Raw genomic sequence first — 19,696 nt, 5'->3', positions numbered from 1 at the left:
GAAATCATGCATAATATTATATACCTAGAATATTTGAAATGTGGGTACCAAAGTTTAAAAAAGTAAAATAAAATAAAATTATTAAATAAGAGTTCATGAATAATTAATATTATTTGTAGTTCTCATAATATTATTATCGTCAAAATATTAGGACACTGTATTTTTCCTAGGGTTGGGGTCATCCTCATGGGATTATTTCCAGGGAATAGGGATTCTTATTCTGATTAGTGATTACCAAAATTTATTATCACGTAATGTATTACATCAGCAGTCTATAATCTAAAATCTAAAATGTCAATTTTCGTGAATTCCTGATTGATATTTCTCAGTACCCATGTCTATAATATCTTACGTGTAGTCATGTAGGTTATTCTATTTCTATACTATGTGAATATGCGATATTTTTATGGAAAAATACTAGATACATGCAATTTTGACTGAATGTTTATATTATCATTTTATATACACCATAACATTTTCAAAATATTTTTACTTGCTCTGAGCTGTTTAGAAACATTTTCAGTTTCCAATTTTTTTCATCATTAATTAAATTTTATTCGTTGGATAAAAAAGTTTGAAAATTTAATACAGGGCTCCTAATATATTGTTACAATGGCATTTAAAATGATATTAAAATTTCAGTCACAATTTTTTTTTAATTATCAGTTTAATTCTACTTCCATAAAAATATATTTATTTCAACCATGTGATTAGTATATGATCTAAAGTCTTATCTATCAACGGTCTTATCATTACTTCAAAAAAAATAGCCAAACATTTATCATGATAACAACGATTTTATCATTGCTTTCAGAAGTGCTTCAGAATATCTTAGTCGAGTTTAGGGGTTTGTATATTTTTATACATTAAAGGGTACTTTAAATGAAGAATATTGTAATAAGAAGTATACAAAATTTTTTTCCCAATTGTATTAGATTCTGAGCAGAGCGAGGAAGCTAGTGATTTACAATGGTGTTTATTATTTTTTTTTTTTAATCCTGTTAAACAATTTTTACCAGAAGGAATGCTTCGATTTCCACATATAGTACCTTAACTTTTAGCAAATTGAATCAAAATGGTACTTTAGAGAGGTCATTTTTCGATTTTCTCAATAGTAGCCACAGTAAAAACGGCATTTAAAGTTAAAATCTTGACAAAATTCAAAAGAATCACGAAAATGTGCAAATTATTTTAAGTAAGAAATTCATAAAAATTTTTAATTTTAAATCTGAGATTCGAAAATGTAATACGAATTTGCGCATAAGTTTGTCTACTTTTATTAAAAAAAAAAAATTGTTATGAACGTTTGAATTTCAAATTTTTCAATTTTGGATTTTTAGTCGAGTTCTCATGTAGCGATTTTCTTATTTTGCTGTAATTCAAAAACAAACAACTGTAGATATTTGGCATTTACACCATATATTTATCTTATCAATTCCTATACTTTATGAAATTTTCAAAATATTTTGACTCATTTTGAGCTGTATGTTTGACTAATGAGTTTTCGGTAGTTGTTTATGTTTTTTACTTAAAGCTCATTGTTTGCTCAATTACTAGGTACCTGAAAATTTCAAAAATAAGTAATAACCTTTTTATAATGTCAACTCAAGAGTTCAAAACAAAATGTCTTAAATATCCCAACCATGATTAAATTGATTAAATTTTAATAAAAATATATCATTTAATCTTATAAGTGTTAATTGATTTATGTTTTTTTTTTAAATAAATTTATAGGTTTTAATTCAAAACGGAACTTTTTCATTTTTCTAATTTTTCAGGACAGTTATCTTTTTTTTCTCTAATTTTTAAATGATTTAGATAATAATAATATGTGATATAATGAAAAATAGGTAAATATATATATATCGTATATAATATATGAATTAAGTATTATTATTACTACAGCATTATAATTTATACCAAATCTTTTATGATATAATATTAAACATGAAATAATATGCATTAAATCAGTGAGTTATAACTTATAAATTATAATATAAATTAAGGTTAGCGATCGGGCCGTGGTGTGTCGTGCAGGGTGGTCCTTCGACTCCAACTATCGACCATCAACAATTATTGCCAACTGCCTGGAGTCCCGGTCGGTCAATGCTATAACGATGCGTGAGAAACCATAGTCAGCATAATATTTAATATTAGACGTTTCGACCACATTTGACATTTCTTAACACTCAGCATATTAGCCGTGCTCAACGTAAGGCGAGTAATGTATGAATTCGATAACGACAATCGTTACACCAGGAGTAAGTCCCTTTTGAATAAAACACTAGAATAAGCGCCTTTTGGAAAAAAAAAACGATTTATATCCTGTGACGTCCAACGCAAATCAGAAAGCGCATTAATTAATTATAAGCAGTGCTCAAATTGGAAAAATAGAAAAAAGGGGACTCAAAATCTTAAAAAAAAATTAGCGTTCCTGACAACGGTTAATCTCAACCTAACCCGTGGGGGGGCTACACCCCCCACACAACCTCCCACCAACCACCGTCAACAACATTAGACATATAATACACCAGTATACCAATAACATTTACCAACAATCAATAAATATTATTTTACTTCTCATTTATTATAATAAAAATCAATTTTACACATTATTAACTGCACTTATAATAAGTTATACCTAACTAATAAGGTAATTCATTTAAAATTTTTAAGCCACCCATAATTGATCACAAGTATTATAATATAATATATTATATAATACACCCAATTTACTATGCTTACTGTTTGCATCCATTATAAAACAGAAACATATACGAAATACAATTAATGTAATTTAAAATTAAAGTTCAATGTGAATTAAGATTTAAAGGAACACACAGCACAATAAAAAATGTTCTTTAAATTTGTTTTAAATGTTGACTATTATTCACATAGGTAATGAATAAAAAATAAATAATTTAATTTACGGATAAATGTGTGACTTTAAGTGTTTAAGATGATAAAAGTATCAGAATTTCAATATAACGTTTAGTTTTCTAAATATTAAAAATCTTAAAAGTAATATTTTTGGTAAACAGTGCGTTATATGGCGAGTGATTTAAATATAAAATAAAAATTGAAAAATATCTCTTTTAAGATTTTTAATATTTAAAAAACTAAACGTTATTTTGAAATTCTGATACTTGTATCGCCTTAAATACATCTAACTACACATAGACGTAAATTACATTTTTAGGTTGGTAAATACTTGTGTGAAGCGAGAAACCTATACACATATAAGATAGGCAATAACGACCAGACAGGCCCAAAGACTTCACGTGTCTTTTTTCAATTACTCGTAACTTATTATCAATTATCATAAAAAAAACTATACATTTAATTTTAATATCACAGGGGGCAGCATAACAACGCACGGGGGCAGCAAATTCGGCGTATGCTGTCCCTGAACTTTGTTCCGGACAGTCGCTGCTTTTATAGACCGCAGTAAATCTTACTTCCATAAAATTATATTTACTCAAACTATAGAATCATCATAGAATTGTATGGACCTCCCCCCACAAAAATAAATAAAAATAACCTAACAAATGATACAAAAATCAATTATGCTTTTTTTTCTACGCCAATAATTAGCGTAAATTATTGTGACCTATTTCAAAAACGTACACCATAAGCCGCACACCATATTTTTAAAACATAATATTAGAAAATGGTTATTTTTGAAGCATAATACACTCAAAAAATTTAAATTAAAATATCACTGAATGTCATACCCAGTGGGTTAGGTTAGGACACGTGCCCCCCGAAATTTTTTTTTGCTTGTTTTATATTATATTATATGTTTTATAAAAATTATAAGTTGAGGCTGTCGAAAGCGAACCATTTTGATGGGGTCGGATTTAAGAAATATTGTACATCCATCCTTAGTGCTGTGTGACTGATCATTAGTGTGTGTGAGTTCCCCGAACGATTTATGTGTAATTAAAGATAAACGACGGCTAAGATTCTTGGACCTCAGTAACGTACATACGCGCAGTCATGTCACTAAATTATGTGATAAAAAATGTTCAACTCCCATGTGCCACGAAACTCCCAAAAAGCGGAAAAAAAATTCACCCTTTACCTAAAGCCCTATTTTAATTTTGAAAACATATTTGAATTCCTTAATCTCTTTTCTAGGTTATGGAGAAAATGGAATTTTGAATTGTAGTATTGTTTAATTAGTATAGACGTATAATACCAAATTAATTTTTTTTTTTAATTCACTTTTACTTTAATATTACTAAAAAAAAATTGCTTCCTACAAAACACATACAAAAAGCGGAGAAATTCTTATATTTTTTTGAAATTAAAATCGGACTTCTGGAAGTATATTATTATTATTTCTTTCCGCTTATTTGTCTAAATGCACAAAAAACGACCAGCTTTCAAAAGCCCTAATATAGTTTTGAATTTTTATTGGTAAATTTTAATAATATATGAACAAAAAATGGAATGTATTGTTTACAACACATTTTGATATAATGATAATATATTAATGATTATATTAACTTATGGTTTACAATAATATTAGTACATTGTTATATTAAAATATAAAGTCATAAAAAGAGTAGATACACTTTATGAACAAAGGGGTCATAATTAGATATTCTAGAGTTTCAAAGGCTAGAGAAAAAAATTAAGTGCCTCCCCACCCTCCAAAAAAAAAAAGGTTTTCTGGCTACGGCACTGGTCATACCAATATTGTTTAAGCAGTTGAGGTGAGTTTTTAAATAGGACAAGATACACATTTTGATCGGTTATAAATTATAGCTTAGACTAACTATTTTTAGCAATCTGTTTTTAAATAACCCATGATCTACATTATTTAGTGAGTATGATTCCACACCGACTACACTTAATAGTTCATATAATCATATCTTATTATTTCAATCAATATTTCCCTTGATAAATATAATGTCTTTTATAGCAGATTACTCCAACTATTCAACCTGTTACTATTGTTGGTTCATTTTGACTGTACATATACCTACCGTGGATGTCGAATATTTCTCAATGCAGTAAAGGTATATCCGTCTAGTCACTTGTGCGTATTGGTATTGATATAATAATATAAAAGTAATGAAGTGTTTCAAAACCAGCCATAGAAAAATTAAATTGGGATATCAAAATTATAATGTTACAGAAAAAAAAATTGGACGAAGACCAATATATCCGTGTATAAGGTTGTGTCGGGCCAATTGTTATTTGTTTGCATGTGCAATTTTTTCATGAGACCACTTGGACAGAGACGTCTGTGACATAAAATAATCGTACAGTTTAATGATCGAATGACGAGTGACGACTTGTTACATGTATAGTACTATAGTTTGTGGAGCTATAGCGAGGAGAACATAATATAATATGTTAAGAGGACGTCGCACCCGCATGTGTTGTCTCCGTCTTACACACGTACGACAATTTTCGTTTGCTAGTTTCAATAGGGTGCTGTCATTTTTGATATTAGAGTGACCTATTATCAAACTTTTAGGTATAACAACATTATCTGGGTTCTCTCGTTGGTTTTTTACGATATTTTAATTTTTAATTGAGTTATCAGTATGTAAAATATTAATGATTGATAATGCTCATAACTCGCTTAAAAATTAAAATATCGTAAAAAACCGACGAGAGAACGTTGTTACCTAAAAGTTTGATAATATAGGTCAATTCACTCAAATATCAAAACTGGCAGCACCTTATGGAAACTAGCGAACGGAAATGTCCATGTTGTACGTGTTTAAGACGGGGATAACACTTGCGGGTGCGACGTCCTCTTAACATGTATTGTAATATCTTGAAAATAATTGTTCATCATTAAATTGCAATGTATTCACTATTCACTATTATGATTTCTGGATATAATGGAATACCTACAAATTTTGATTTTGCTTTGAATATGACTGATTCTTGTATTTTCAAAAATTGTTCACTTTATGAAACACTGCACTTACACACCATTACAATAATATATTAATATATCATAGTCTACATTATGTATAAATATATAAAGGTTGTGTATAATATTCTCAAGCTATATATACCAAGTTACAGGGTTCGTTAAATGTCCCAGCGAATTTGCAGTCCTTCGATGCTCTTATTTGAGTATTGTTTTCCGAGGTCCACACGATTATATTTTGAATACCAATAATAAGTGGCACTGTACTGTACTTAATTTTTAGTCTTATTGGTTTCATTAACTTGGTAATTATTGGTTCGCGATAGTTTCTTGCTTTTAAAATATCAATTTTTAGCTCACGTACGCCGTGATTTATATAAGACATAGGTAAATAGGCAACTACTATATAGTATAGACTATCTATGTATTTTGATTACATTTTGCATTGAATTTTGTAAATAGGTGTACAAATACATCATGTCTCATAGACTATATCGTACCCATATTGTCCTCGTATCAGGACTATGCTAAAGGAGAGGGAAGTGCAGCACTAAGGAATACAAATATGTGACAAATTTGGATTAAAAAAAAAAGGTGGCCAAGCTGGTACCACTCTACTATATATTATATTAGGTAAGTATCACGTATGTCACTCACTGTAATGGATATGATAATTTTAATTTATCGTATTATTGTATATGAAAAATGATTCCTATATATAATTATAATATAAGCTTAATATATTAAGTATGTTTTATGATATTATTATTGCTATTAAAGGGATTTATTTTACTGTTAAACATTAGTAATACTACAGTAGGTTGAATTAATTTTTTCCGAAAAAATTGCATTTGAAAATTTCATTATGTGTTATCGATTGTATAAGTATAAGATATTTAAATATTATAATAATATAGGTATACCTAGTACCTAGTACATAACTTTAAAAGTTTCAATAGTTTCCACGAATAATATTTTTAAATCACAACATAATACCTAACTGAAATTGTAATTCTTCGTTTAAATAATTAATATTTTAGTTTTTATAAACCACTTATGAGAAATCTTGTTTTAAATGTTCATTCCTTAGCTATAAAAAATGATTTTATACATTTTTAATAACAAAACAATTGTATGGTGCATAGAAAATGATAAGAGAAACACGTGGTGAAAATTTCAAGTTTCTATAGTTATTCGTATTTTAATTACAATTAAATAAGAACATCGTTCGATGAGAAATCGTGTGAATGTCTTAAAAATTTAAACTTCAAATGGCAAACGCCCATAATAAATTAAAGTCATTTTCCGGTAAATATATTTTTTTGTTACAGGTGGAAAAACTCAAAAACCTGTGTAGAAACTTATAATATATTCAATTTTAAAATTTTTTGACCTACCTAAAAATGATTTATCAACAATTCTCATGCTTACAAATTGCCCAAAAAGGTGAAAATTTGAAGTATCTTCGGTTGTTGGTTTTTGAGTTACAATAACAAACAAAACGGACTGTCGAAAACGGCTTTTCCTTCTAACCTCCAATTTACTCTTTGTGAATTAGCCTGTTACTCAGGGATAAATGCAGCATTCTAATAATGAAAGAATTTTCGAAATCGGTCCAGTAGTTTTTGAGTAGCTTAGGAGAGTGGTACGTGATGGCGTCATGGCGAACTGATTAAGGCCACTGGGGGGCACCTCTATATTATGTTCTCCCGGCTGGGCCCACGGGCGGACGAGTGCAGTCGATGGCGCGTTTGTTCGCAGGTGACGACCATCGTGACCGAGCGCGAGTCCCGACCGCGGCGGGACGGTTGACGGCGATAGCGACTATATAGTGCGCGATGACGATGTGCAAGTGTTGAAGACCGCGAGACTGTTGTGTCGAAGACGACTTCAACGGTGACCAAAAACACTGAGCGAGTGAAGACCGTATTGGTGCTTGCGGAATCGGCGGCGACCGGAGACGCAACTCGACCGGCCGGATTACCATCGGACGCGCTACAGTCCTGAGGGGTTTTATCGACTCCGCCGTTTTGATATCAATTCCACCGGGTTTTTGTTAATGTTGATTCCGCCAACTATCGATTCCACCTGTGATTTATTTATGTTGATTCCACCAACTGTTTATTAAACAATAACCGACGTATCATATTATAAAGAATTTATTTTTATCAATAGTTTAGGTCAGCGGTTCCCAACCCATGGGCCTAACCTAACCTAAACTTTAGGTTATAGGGTACACTTAGTTTGCCATAATAGTATAAAGTAAGTTTTATTTAAATAAAATATTTCAAAAAACAATTCAAACATTTTCGTTCATAACGGATAATATTTATTAAAATAATTTAACTCAAATATCTAGTGATTATTAATTTTACAAAATTAAGTAAAATCGTTATATTTTTAAATGGAGTTATATAATATAATATTTAAAATAATAAAAATATATAGGTAGGTATTGTATATGCCGTATGGTTAAGTAAAAAAAAATTAAAGTAATAAAAATAATATATAATGTAGTCAATTTTTAAAATAGTGGTTTGAATAGCCAGTTTTATATAAGAGAATCTATTGATTTTTGTATTTAAATAATCGTCAACATCGTTCACCGTATTATGGCATGGTATAAAAAAAAATCAAGCAATACAAATATATACAAAGTGGTCATTTTTTAAAATAGTGGTTTGAAGCAAGTTTTATGTAAATGAATTTATCGACTTTTTATTTAGATATTAATCGTCAAAAATGTTTGTTATATATCTTTTTTCGTAATTTTTGTTTTTGCTGATTTTATTATTGTTTAGCCTTTTTATTTTTATACTAGCTGACCCTGTGCACTTCGTTCACTTAAAAAATGACAACCCTTAAAAAAATTGTGATTGTTCAAATCCTTTTGGATGTAACTTGCAGTAGTAAGTGCAATTCAGCCACTCTGGTAGTCAATCCAACTACGTCAGATCGCGGGCATTGTGCGACAGCATATCAAGTAATTAATATGTATATCTAATATATAAAAATGTCGTGCCACTGTTTTTATTATTGAACTCCTCCGAAACGGCTTGACCGAAACTAAATAATGTTCTAATTATTATAATACGTGTATAAATCTCTAATGAAATGGATCAAGTATGATACAGAAAATCGGAATAAACATTTACCAGACTTAATGGAATACTTTCGGTTACCAATTGTTTCCCATGAATTTGTTGAGTGTACTGTTGGTAAAGAACCACTTTTGAAGTTGAATAACAATTGTAACTATATAATATTTTTATATATGATTTTCTTATTTTGTCAAAGTATATTATGTTGGTAGGTAGAAAATACTTAGATGAAGCTTATGCTGTTATACAGTCCTTGGTACTGAATTAGAAGCACCAAATTTTACTTGTTGCAGTATGTTTTAATTGTGAGCAAAATAGCTAAACACCATCTTCCTCTTTTGTTTAATATAATCACAAATCAGTAGAAAACTATACCAATAATTATACCACTAAATAGCTATAGTGAAACTTATTTACTCGATGATGGTTTGAGTAAAATATATGACAAGATTTATGAAAATATTGAGAATTTTTCTTAATACCACCAAAATTAAATATGCGACTATAACTATTTAGTTGTATAATTATTGGTATAGTTTTCCACTAATATGTGATTATGTTAAACAAAAGAGGAAGATGGTTGTGTCTTTATAATGAAGAAAATTACAAAAATAACAAATTACGTACCAAATGACTTACAAGCAATACAAGCTAAGTATTGAAAAAAATAAGAAATCGTTAGATAACAACAGACCTAGACATTTGAATCACAGAACTTGTTCTGTGTTTGAATCACTGCTAAATTAGATAATAAGTAAAGTTAATGAATGCATTTTTCTATTAGATAGGTACATAGAATAAAAAATAATAAAGTTAAAATATATTATGTACAAAGTAATGAAATTTATGATACTCTTAATAAGTCAAGTAGTAATGGTGAATTACATAAAATGATTTATAATCAAATAAATAATTACGTTATATATATATATATATATATATATCGCGTCTTGTTATTAAATTATTTTTAAACAAGGTGTAGGGTGTTTAAAAATAATATATTAAAAAAAAGAGTTGTTTTTTAAGTCAAAAATAGTAGTAAAAATAAATAATATTATGTGAAACATTTTATTGATTTTTTTTTATTTGTTGTGAAAATGTATTTATCTTAATTTAAAGGAAAAATAAATAGAAAATTTAAAATGTCTATACTCTATAATATGAAATTAATTGAAATGTTTTTCCCACCTATTAAGAATAAAATAACGAGGAAAATAACTTTTAATGTCACCCTTCAAAGATAGGTACCTATACCAACTAGATCTAATTTGCAATCAGAAATCATCCCCAATGTTTAAGAACAGAGCATTTTGTCTACCATAAACCACCGTGTACCTTTACACACACAAAAACAAACATAATTATTGTAAAATCTCAATACGCAATAATCGCTACGATCAGAATCTAAAAGACTTTGCCTATACAAAAGTATAAAACGAGTACAACAGTATACAATGCAGATCAATAAATAAATCATCAATCATAGTATTCCTCTGCGTTATTATAACGTAAGCACAGTATTGGTATATCAATAATAATAATAATATGGTGTTCGAAAAAATAAACGGGCCCGAAATCCATCAGGCGATGCTGCAGGTCGATTAATAATAATATGATGGTTTTTACTTGCTGGCTACTAATAAACGATGTTTGTTTTAAATTATCGGCGACGGCCTAGGACGAATTTCGGAATCGGCTCATTTGCAATTTATTCTGACTACCTACACGCGAACAATATTTACCTGTGAAAATGGCTGAATCGCATAACACTGAACAAACAACCCAAGAAATCGAGAAAACCGTAAAACATGTCATCAAGTATATCATAAACCACATCGAATATGAATTAATGGAAACAGAACTTGGCGTATTTGACAACTTCCAAGAAGAACCTACGGTTGAGGATTTGGCGGGCCTGTTGTATTATGCGACCCAGTTCGCGGGCGGCGACTCGTCGGAAACCCTTCAACCGGACGAAGATTCCAGAACTGGACCGGTTGAATTGATCAACGACGACGTGGTCGCTGTGCCAGCGATGCAGGCGCCCGTAGAAGCGCCCAGTGACGAGGCGGAGTTCGTCACACCGGTCAGGGGAGCTGAGGTCAAGAACAGCATTGGAGACTTGATCGGCTGGCTGGACCCGGGGGCAACGCTAGAAAAACGCGCAGCTCCGCGCAGACGGACGGCGGCGAGGATCGCGTCCGCTGCGTGGAGAGGTATCACCAAGACCGTACGCGTTTTCTGCTGTTGTTCCCCGAAGTGAAACCGTCCGAAAGTTCCCCCCTGGCCGAGGGCAGCGGACAAGGTGAGGCGATGACGTGGGGTCGAAGTTTAGAGGTACGTGACAGTGCACTTTTGGGGTGTTCGGCGGTAAGTCACCGATACACGTTCTCCGGCCACCGGCGGTAGCGTGACGAGATCGCGGACGTCGCGCGCTCGAGATACGCGAGACACGCGAGACCCTCTGGCGGCGCGGCGGGCGCCCGGCTGCTTCGGTCCGAGAGCGACGACAACACGACGATGGAGGCTAGCGGTACCGACGCGGACATAGACGCCGTCCGACCGTACCAGTGACGACTGCTGCAGTGCTGCACGAAGACGACTCGTGGCGGAGACGATGGAGACCACAGAGCTCACGGTGGGTGAGTGACGGATGACTATAATTACAGGGTGGCCAGGACACGGACGTCAGCAGCGCCGGGCTCGAGGAAACGATACGTTTCAGAGTTTGGCGGTGCGTGACTCCAGGGCGAAAACCTTGGAGAGTATCAGGATAGCGGTGCGTTGCTGTCCGCCGATTCTCTCCTGTTTTCGCCCAACGGTCGGATCCCGCCGGCCGATATTATAGTCTTCGTCGCTCGCTCCGAGCTTTGGTCAACGTCGTCGCCGGCACATCAGTCGTCTTCAGCGCCTGCAGTACCGTCAAGCACACTACATCGCGCACTAACCACTCGTCGAAAATTGTCGTCGTCGCTCTCGCAGCCGTCGTGGCCGGACTTCGCCCGCTGCCATGGTCGTCTTCGCGTCCCGAGCAAACTCGCCCGCGACTCTCGTCCGCCCCGCAGGACCGGCCGTGAGAACGGTGTAGAGGCGACCAGTGGCCATCATCATCTGTATCACCACCCAATCGCCATCACGTACCCCCCCCCCCCCCCCCCAACATCGCCTCGTCTTGTCTGATGCCTTTTTTTTTTTTTTTGTTAAAATAATTATAATATTTATTGTTTTTTGCAATTGTTGTTGTATTGTATTTCATTTTTTCGGCATAACTATTATCAAAATTGTAATAATCACTCATTCATTCAACATAAATTATTTAATAACTTTTCATTTAATTATAATGTAATAAAATTATTCTGTTAACACAGTAAAATGTTGTTTTTAAATCTTGTTTTTAGCATTAATATGTGTCGGTGATGACTGATGACGATAACATTTAACATTTAAAGAAAAAGAAATTGTAATTAAAAAAAAAAATACTTCTATACGCTAATAACGTATTTGTTGTTGAAGCGAATTAACAATAAAAAAAAAATCTGTAAACAGCTAAAACCGAGTCAAATTATTTTGAAAATATTATCAAGTAGGTATAGAAATTGATTTACCTATTTACATGGAGCCTTGTTTTAAATTTTGAATCCTTAGCTATAAATGTTGAACATTTTATAAATTTTTAACTACAAAATAATTATTAAATTTTAAATTTGATAAATTTTTTCAAAATTCAAACTTTAAATGCTTATAAAAAAAGTTGTGCCTATGTATTTTTAATATTTTTCAACTGCTATTGTAACAATATATCAGGAGCCTTGCATTAAATGTTCACGCTTTTTTTACCCAACAAATAAAATTTTATTGATATTTATAGAAAAAAAAACTAAAAAAATTGAAAACTGACAATGGCCGTAAACAGCTCAAAAAGAGTCAAAATATTTTCAAAATTTTATCGTGTATAGAAAATGCTAATATAAACATTCAGTGAAATTTTCAAGTAACAGTCATGCATTTTTAATTACAAAATAAGAAAATCGTTACATGGGAAATCAAGTGAATATCAAATGTTGTAAAAATATGAATTTCAAACGCTCATAAAAAGTTAATTTGACTTTCTTGTAGACATTTTTTTTTTTGATCAAGGTAGACAAACTTATGGATAATTTTGTAGTTCATTTTCAAATCTTAGATTTAAAAAGAAATATTTTTATAAATTCTCAACTCAAAATAATTTGCTAATTTTCGTGATTTTTCCGTATTTTTTCAATATTTGAACTTTAATAGCTTATAAATAAAAACTGTGACTAAGGATTTTTAATATTTTTCAAATATCATTGTAACAATATAGTAGGAGCCTTGTATCAAATTTTCAAGCTTTTTTACCCAACAAATAAAGTTTTATTGACATCCATAGAAAAAAAAAACTAAAAAAAAATGGAAACTGAAAATGTCCGTAAACAGCTCAAAATAAGTCAAAATATTTGGAAAATGTAATGGTGTCTAGAAAATGCTAATATAAACATTCAGTCAAAATTTCATGTACCTACGGTCATTTGTTTTAGAGTTGCAACAAAAACCAAAATCGATTTTCTCGAAAACAGATTTTGCGTAAAAATTTCCGTTTTTCCTTAATTTTTTTTGTTTTTCATGTCGCTTTTTATATTTTTATGTGAATATATATGGGGATGTGGGGGCATCGCCCCCACGGGTTACTTTTCATGTAATATCAGGTGGGGGCTACAGCCCCCCCCCAACATTTTAGCCCTAGCTGCGCTACTGGTAAGAAAGAATACATGTGCTGGATTTATAATTGAAATTATATTATTTTTATGTACTTGTCTATAAAAATAAAGATTCAGTACGATTTATTTGCAAGTTTAAAATATTTTAAGTTATAAGTGGGTAACTAATACCTAATATATTTTAATGTGTGTTAGTAGTCTAGGACTCATTAGTAGGTACTCAGTAGTCTGTTTCAACTCGAACGTTTAAATGTTCTTAGATTATCTATAGGGAATTGGCAAAAAATCATTTTTTGATTGTTAAGTAGGTACTCATAATATCACCCAGAATATAATCACACAAGTATACATTACTAATTTTGGTATGACAATTCTAATAATATACACGTATGGGAACATGGAGTTTTTCGAATTCCGGAGTTTAAATATTTACTTTATTACGTTGTTATGTAACTATTGGAGTTTGATAAACGATTTGGGATTATAATGACATTAAGTGTCATTATATTATTCTGAATTGATAAACACGAAACGACCGAATAATAATTAGGTAATAAAATGTTGAAAATAATTGTATAGTTTTTAATTTGAATAACCTATATTTTACATTTGTTACATACCCACATAAGTATGTTATCGTATAGTATAATATGATGATTTAATATCGTAATGATTTTACGAGTTGGCCGATTTCCTATCCACTATTTAAAATTTAATTATAAGACAATTATAAAAAATTAAAATTAATATTAATAAATATTCAAATATTTAAAAAATAAGTTAGCTTATTGTCAAAAAAAACTTGACCATAATAGATGGACAATTATTTTAAAAAAGGGAGGAAAGTAAATAACTAATAATTGATCTGCTGTACAGTAGTAAGTGTCAACCGTCGAATGTGCCTCGTCATTGAGTTAGTCACTGTAATTTATGTGGTCAATTGATAAATCATTGCATACATAAAATGTATCAAAACGTATAAGATCTTAACTAATATTGTATGATATATTTATATTTATATCATAGTAATACAGTAATTTAAATTAATTTTTGCCAAAAATATTACATTTATTACAATATATTATTATTTAATTATTAAAATAGTTTATAGTATTTTTATATGCTAAATCACATACCAACTGTTATTAATTATTAAGAAACTTTAATAATATACGTAGAACCATTGATTATAAATACTAGTATACTAGAATTTTTAAATCCACTCAAAAAATATTTTTGAATTAAGTATAGGTACAACAAAATAACCCAAAATCGTTCTTCATCATCCATATTTGAAATACAAGTATTGTTGTTTCTTTTTCAGTATGAACTCCTTACGATGATCCTAGATATTAATTTTTTTAGAGTTAAAGTTACATTTTAACTTTTAAGTCTTAGATGTAAAAATTGAACATTTTAGATTGTGGGTGGAGCGATGAATAGGTATTGAGTTTACATGTGTCGAAAGTAAACTAAGTAAAGTAAGTTTGTGTGTTGAAATAGTCGAAATAATGCTTCGATTTTTAATCCTTAGCTATAAAGTTGAAAACTTTTTAAATTTTTAACTACTAAATAATTTGTAAATTTTCAATTTGATAAATTTTTGTACAATTTTGAACTTTGGTTATCTACTAATAAAAAATTCTTACATATTATGGATCATTATTACTTCTTAACTGCTATTAAAAATCTCAGTTTTATCTTAAATTTTTGTTTCTTTTTCCTGACGCTTTTGAAAACTACTTGGAATTTTTACTGACCCCCCCCCCCCCCCCTCTAAAGTACCAATTAGATTCACTTTCCTACCTGAAAAGATGCTGTTGAAGAAAATTGAAGCATTTTTACAGCCTCAAAAAGTGATGAGACATAAAAAATTTAATAACACACACATACCAATACAATCTGAGCCGCTCAGAATCTAAAAAAAAATAGAAAATTTAAAATGGTATTAATATGAAATTAAATTATATTTATACCATAATTGATAATATAATATAGAAGATTTCAAGATGCTACTAAAGGTTTCCCTTAATATTTTGTCGTTTTTCCTAATTATTAAGAAAAGTGTTTTTAAATTTTAATTTTCTTGTACAATTCCCAATAATCCTAGAAGAAGACTGAAACGATCTTGGCCTAGATATTTCCTTCCTTGATCTGTCGGGTGGTACTACTGAGTACCTTCTCTCTCTGTTATATCAACGCTATTCTCCATCAAAAAATTACTTATTGTAAAATGTTTGTATAGATTGTAATTATTCTTTTAATAAAAATATAAAAAAAAAAATTTTAATTTCAACCTTAAAAAGTACCAACTTGTAACCAGAAATCATCCCTAATGTTGAAGATCAAAGCATTTTTTCCACCAAAAAATACACGTAGTTAATTATAAAATCTCAATACGCATTAATCGCTACGATCAGAATCTAAAAGACTTCACCTATATATAAAAGTATAAGACGAGTAGAATAGTATATAATGCAAATTGATATATAAATCATCTTTAAAATATTATAATACAATAGCATACCTCTGCGGCGAAAGTATTATTGCGGTATATCAATAATAATAATAATGTTTTGAAAAATAAACGGTAACGAAATCCAGCTGATGCTGGCCGATTAATAATATAACGGCGAACCTAGTAGTAATTTGTGGTAAAAGTATATTTGATGATATTATTGTGAATAAAGTAATTTATATATAACCTATTTTGAAACCTTGTTTTAAATTTTCAATCCTTAGCTACAAAAGTTGAACATTTTATAAATTTTTAACTACAAAATAATTATTAAATTTTAAATTTGATAAATTTTGTCAAAAATTGAACTTTAAATGCTTATAAAAAAAATTGTGCCTTTGTATTTTCAATATTTTTCAACTGCTATTGTAACAATATATCAGGAGCCTTATATTAATTTTCACGCTTTTCTACCCAACAAATAAAATTTTATTTATATTTATAGAAAAAAAAACTAAAAAAATTGAAAACTGACAATGTCCGTAAAAAGCTCAAAAGGTGTCAAATTATTTGGAAAATGATATGGTGTATCGGTAAAAAAGCGTGAAAAATTAATATAAGGCTCCTGATATATCGTTCTAATAGGAGTTGAAAAATCTTAAAAATACATAGGCATAACTTTTTTTTATAAGCATTTAAAGTTTAAATTTTGACAAAATTTATCAAATTTAAAATTTAATAATTATTTTGTAATTAAAAATTTATAAAATGTTCAACTAACCTAACCGTTTTCGCTCAGAATCGTTTTTCTAATACAATGATATTATATTATCATTGAATTCAAATTTAATACTATCCATTACAGTGATCCACTTGTAACCTACTGTACAGCAGAGAGACATCCACTTACCCACCTTTTTTTGTTGTTGATTATAAACAGTTTTTTTTATCTATAATGATAGAATGAAAATTGTAGGATATCTCCTTTAACTATAATATTTATGCGGTATGTAGTACCTATATAGAAAATAAAAACTAAAAAGGTATACATTATACATATTTATTTATTCTTCAAGAAGATAATGAATATATACACTATAATTATAGTTTATAGTTTATTTGCATATAAAATGGGAAATAAATAAATATATTAGTATAATGTATGTAATTTTTATGTTTAACTGTTTAAGATGTTAAACTGGTAATAACTAAATATAAATGATTGATTTCACGTAAAGTACCTACCGCTGACCTTGACCTTTGGATAACAAATATTCGTTATTATTATTACATAAGCTTACAATCTACATAGTATATTATGCAATTTATGCAATGTTGAATTCATATTTTGATATAAAATAATTCTTCTAACACTCTCGTCTAGCATCAGCGTCTTATTAAATTTATCAGAAAAAATACATTTTAAGTACCTATCTAATTAATGAGAAGATATAACGTGCATAGAATGATTGTGTACTCATAAAAAATGTACCTAATACCTATTAATCAATGTATAACATAATACGTAATATAATCAGTGGTTCCTATAGACCATGATGGTTTTGTGGTTGTTGGGCCCTTGGGGGGGGGGGGGGGCAGGATAACATTTATAAATATCTATTCGGAAATAGAGACTTCAGCCACACCTATTGCCCTATTGATGTTAAACAATAATAATATTTAGGTATTGAACTATAGCCCATCATATTATTATTACACTAAAATCGTCGGAATGCGCATAATGCAACTAAGTACCTATGTTTGGTTTTTATTTATTAATGTTTAAGTTTGATTTTAGACACACAAATAATACTAATAATATTCAAAATTGAAATTGTAAGCACAATAAATTCTAAAAAGGTAACGATCGTATTTTTGTAGAGAAATAGTTTAACCTTACCTTATTTCCCATATCCCATGAATATTATACTATCCAGTGAACACTATTATATTATATAATAATGTACGATATACTACTGTGGATACGGATGATCATTGTCATTATCCTGGAAAAAACAACATATGACGTCGTCGGATCAGCCAAATATACAATGTTGAATGTCTTAAACAAAATATTTTTAACCTTTCTGGTCACTCTAAAAAAACTACTAACTATATAGGTACCTATATTATATTATGTATATATTCAATATTGTATACTGTATGGAGACGCTATACATATTGCTTCACAGTTATAATTTTAGAAGCTTTCAATAAGAAGGGATTAAAAGGTAAATTGAATAACAATTTAAAACCATTAATATTATTTTGATATCAATATATTATAAGTTACACTATAGGTATTTATTACTATTTCAAGTAATATTCAAAATACTTCTAATATTTCCTAATTGAGCCAGATTTGTTATTATTTTAAACTGTAACTTGCGAAAATAACCGAACATATTGTGATACATCAGTTATATGCCATTAACTATATAAAATATAATTGGTAAAAAATTCAAATCTCTATAGTTATCTATTAATTTTTAAATTACAACGAAAAAACAAAATCTCTGTACATTATCTTCGCTTGACACTTTGAGAGTTTAAAAGAATGAGTGCGAAGTAATGCGTGTAGCCAAATCGGAGAATTGGAGAAGAAGGTTATACATTTCTTAAAGAGATTAAGTTTATGAAACTAGGGTTGGTATGTGGGGTAGAAATAATTATATACCAAGTTGCGAAATGAGCGAAATAGCGTTTCGGTATCTCAAAGGTTTTGCCACAATTTCGTTATACAAATCCCGCGATTAGGACTGAAGTCTGATCACAGGATTTTAATACTAGTGAGCATCGGGATCTCCAAGATACGCCGTGGAACTGGTGGCTCGTTACCAGCTAATAGCTAGTCTTGTATGTCTGGGTTATGGGTACATAAATAGAACGTCAAAGCCTATTTCTGTTGGAGAACATAAGAAGTATCTAGTCATGACTATATAAGAGGAGACCGTAATTTATTTTAAGTCATTAGAGGAGAGAGCTTTAAGACCAAAAAAAAAATGAGAAAGTTTGCGGGGATACCCCCTGGTTATGTCTTATAATATAATATCGTAGCGTATATTCACAACACACGCATTACGCATATATTATTATGATTACTAGTGGCCAACATCTAAATTCCACGCACTATATAGCACGTTTCACAGCCTCATGATATGATACGCGTGACTGCGGGAGTGCGTGTGAGTGTGCCTACGCCCAAATGATGTCCTGATGTTCACGACGACATGACGACAACACCAAGTTCCAACAGTTGTCTGTATGTGCCTGTGTATAGCTTAGTTGGCCGTGAGGCGTTAACGTAATGCAACATCACTTAAAATTCTTAGACTTAAAATTTATTATTTTACGAAATCGTAGAATAATAACACAAGACGTCAATGTCAAGACTATTGTTGTCGAATTTCTGGAATTGGCAATAACAATATCGAATTCGCTGGAAACGTAATCCGTACCTACCTTAGTACCTTCTCGGCACTCGGTAAACGCAATGATATAA

This window comes from Metopolophium dirhodum, chromosome 2, assembly GCF_019925205.1.
Source record: "Metopolophium dirhodum isolate CAU chromosome 2, ASM1992520v1, whole genome shotgun sequence".
NCBI classification, from domain to species: Eukaryota; Metazoa; Arthropoda; class Insecta; order Hemiptera; family Aphididae; genus Metopolophium; species Metopolophium dirhodum.
Note: the sequence above shows the minus strand (reverse complement) of the source record.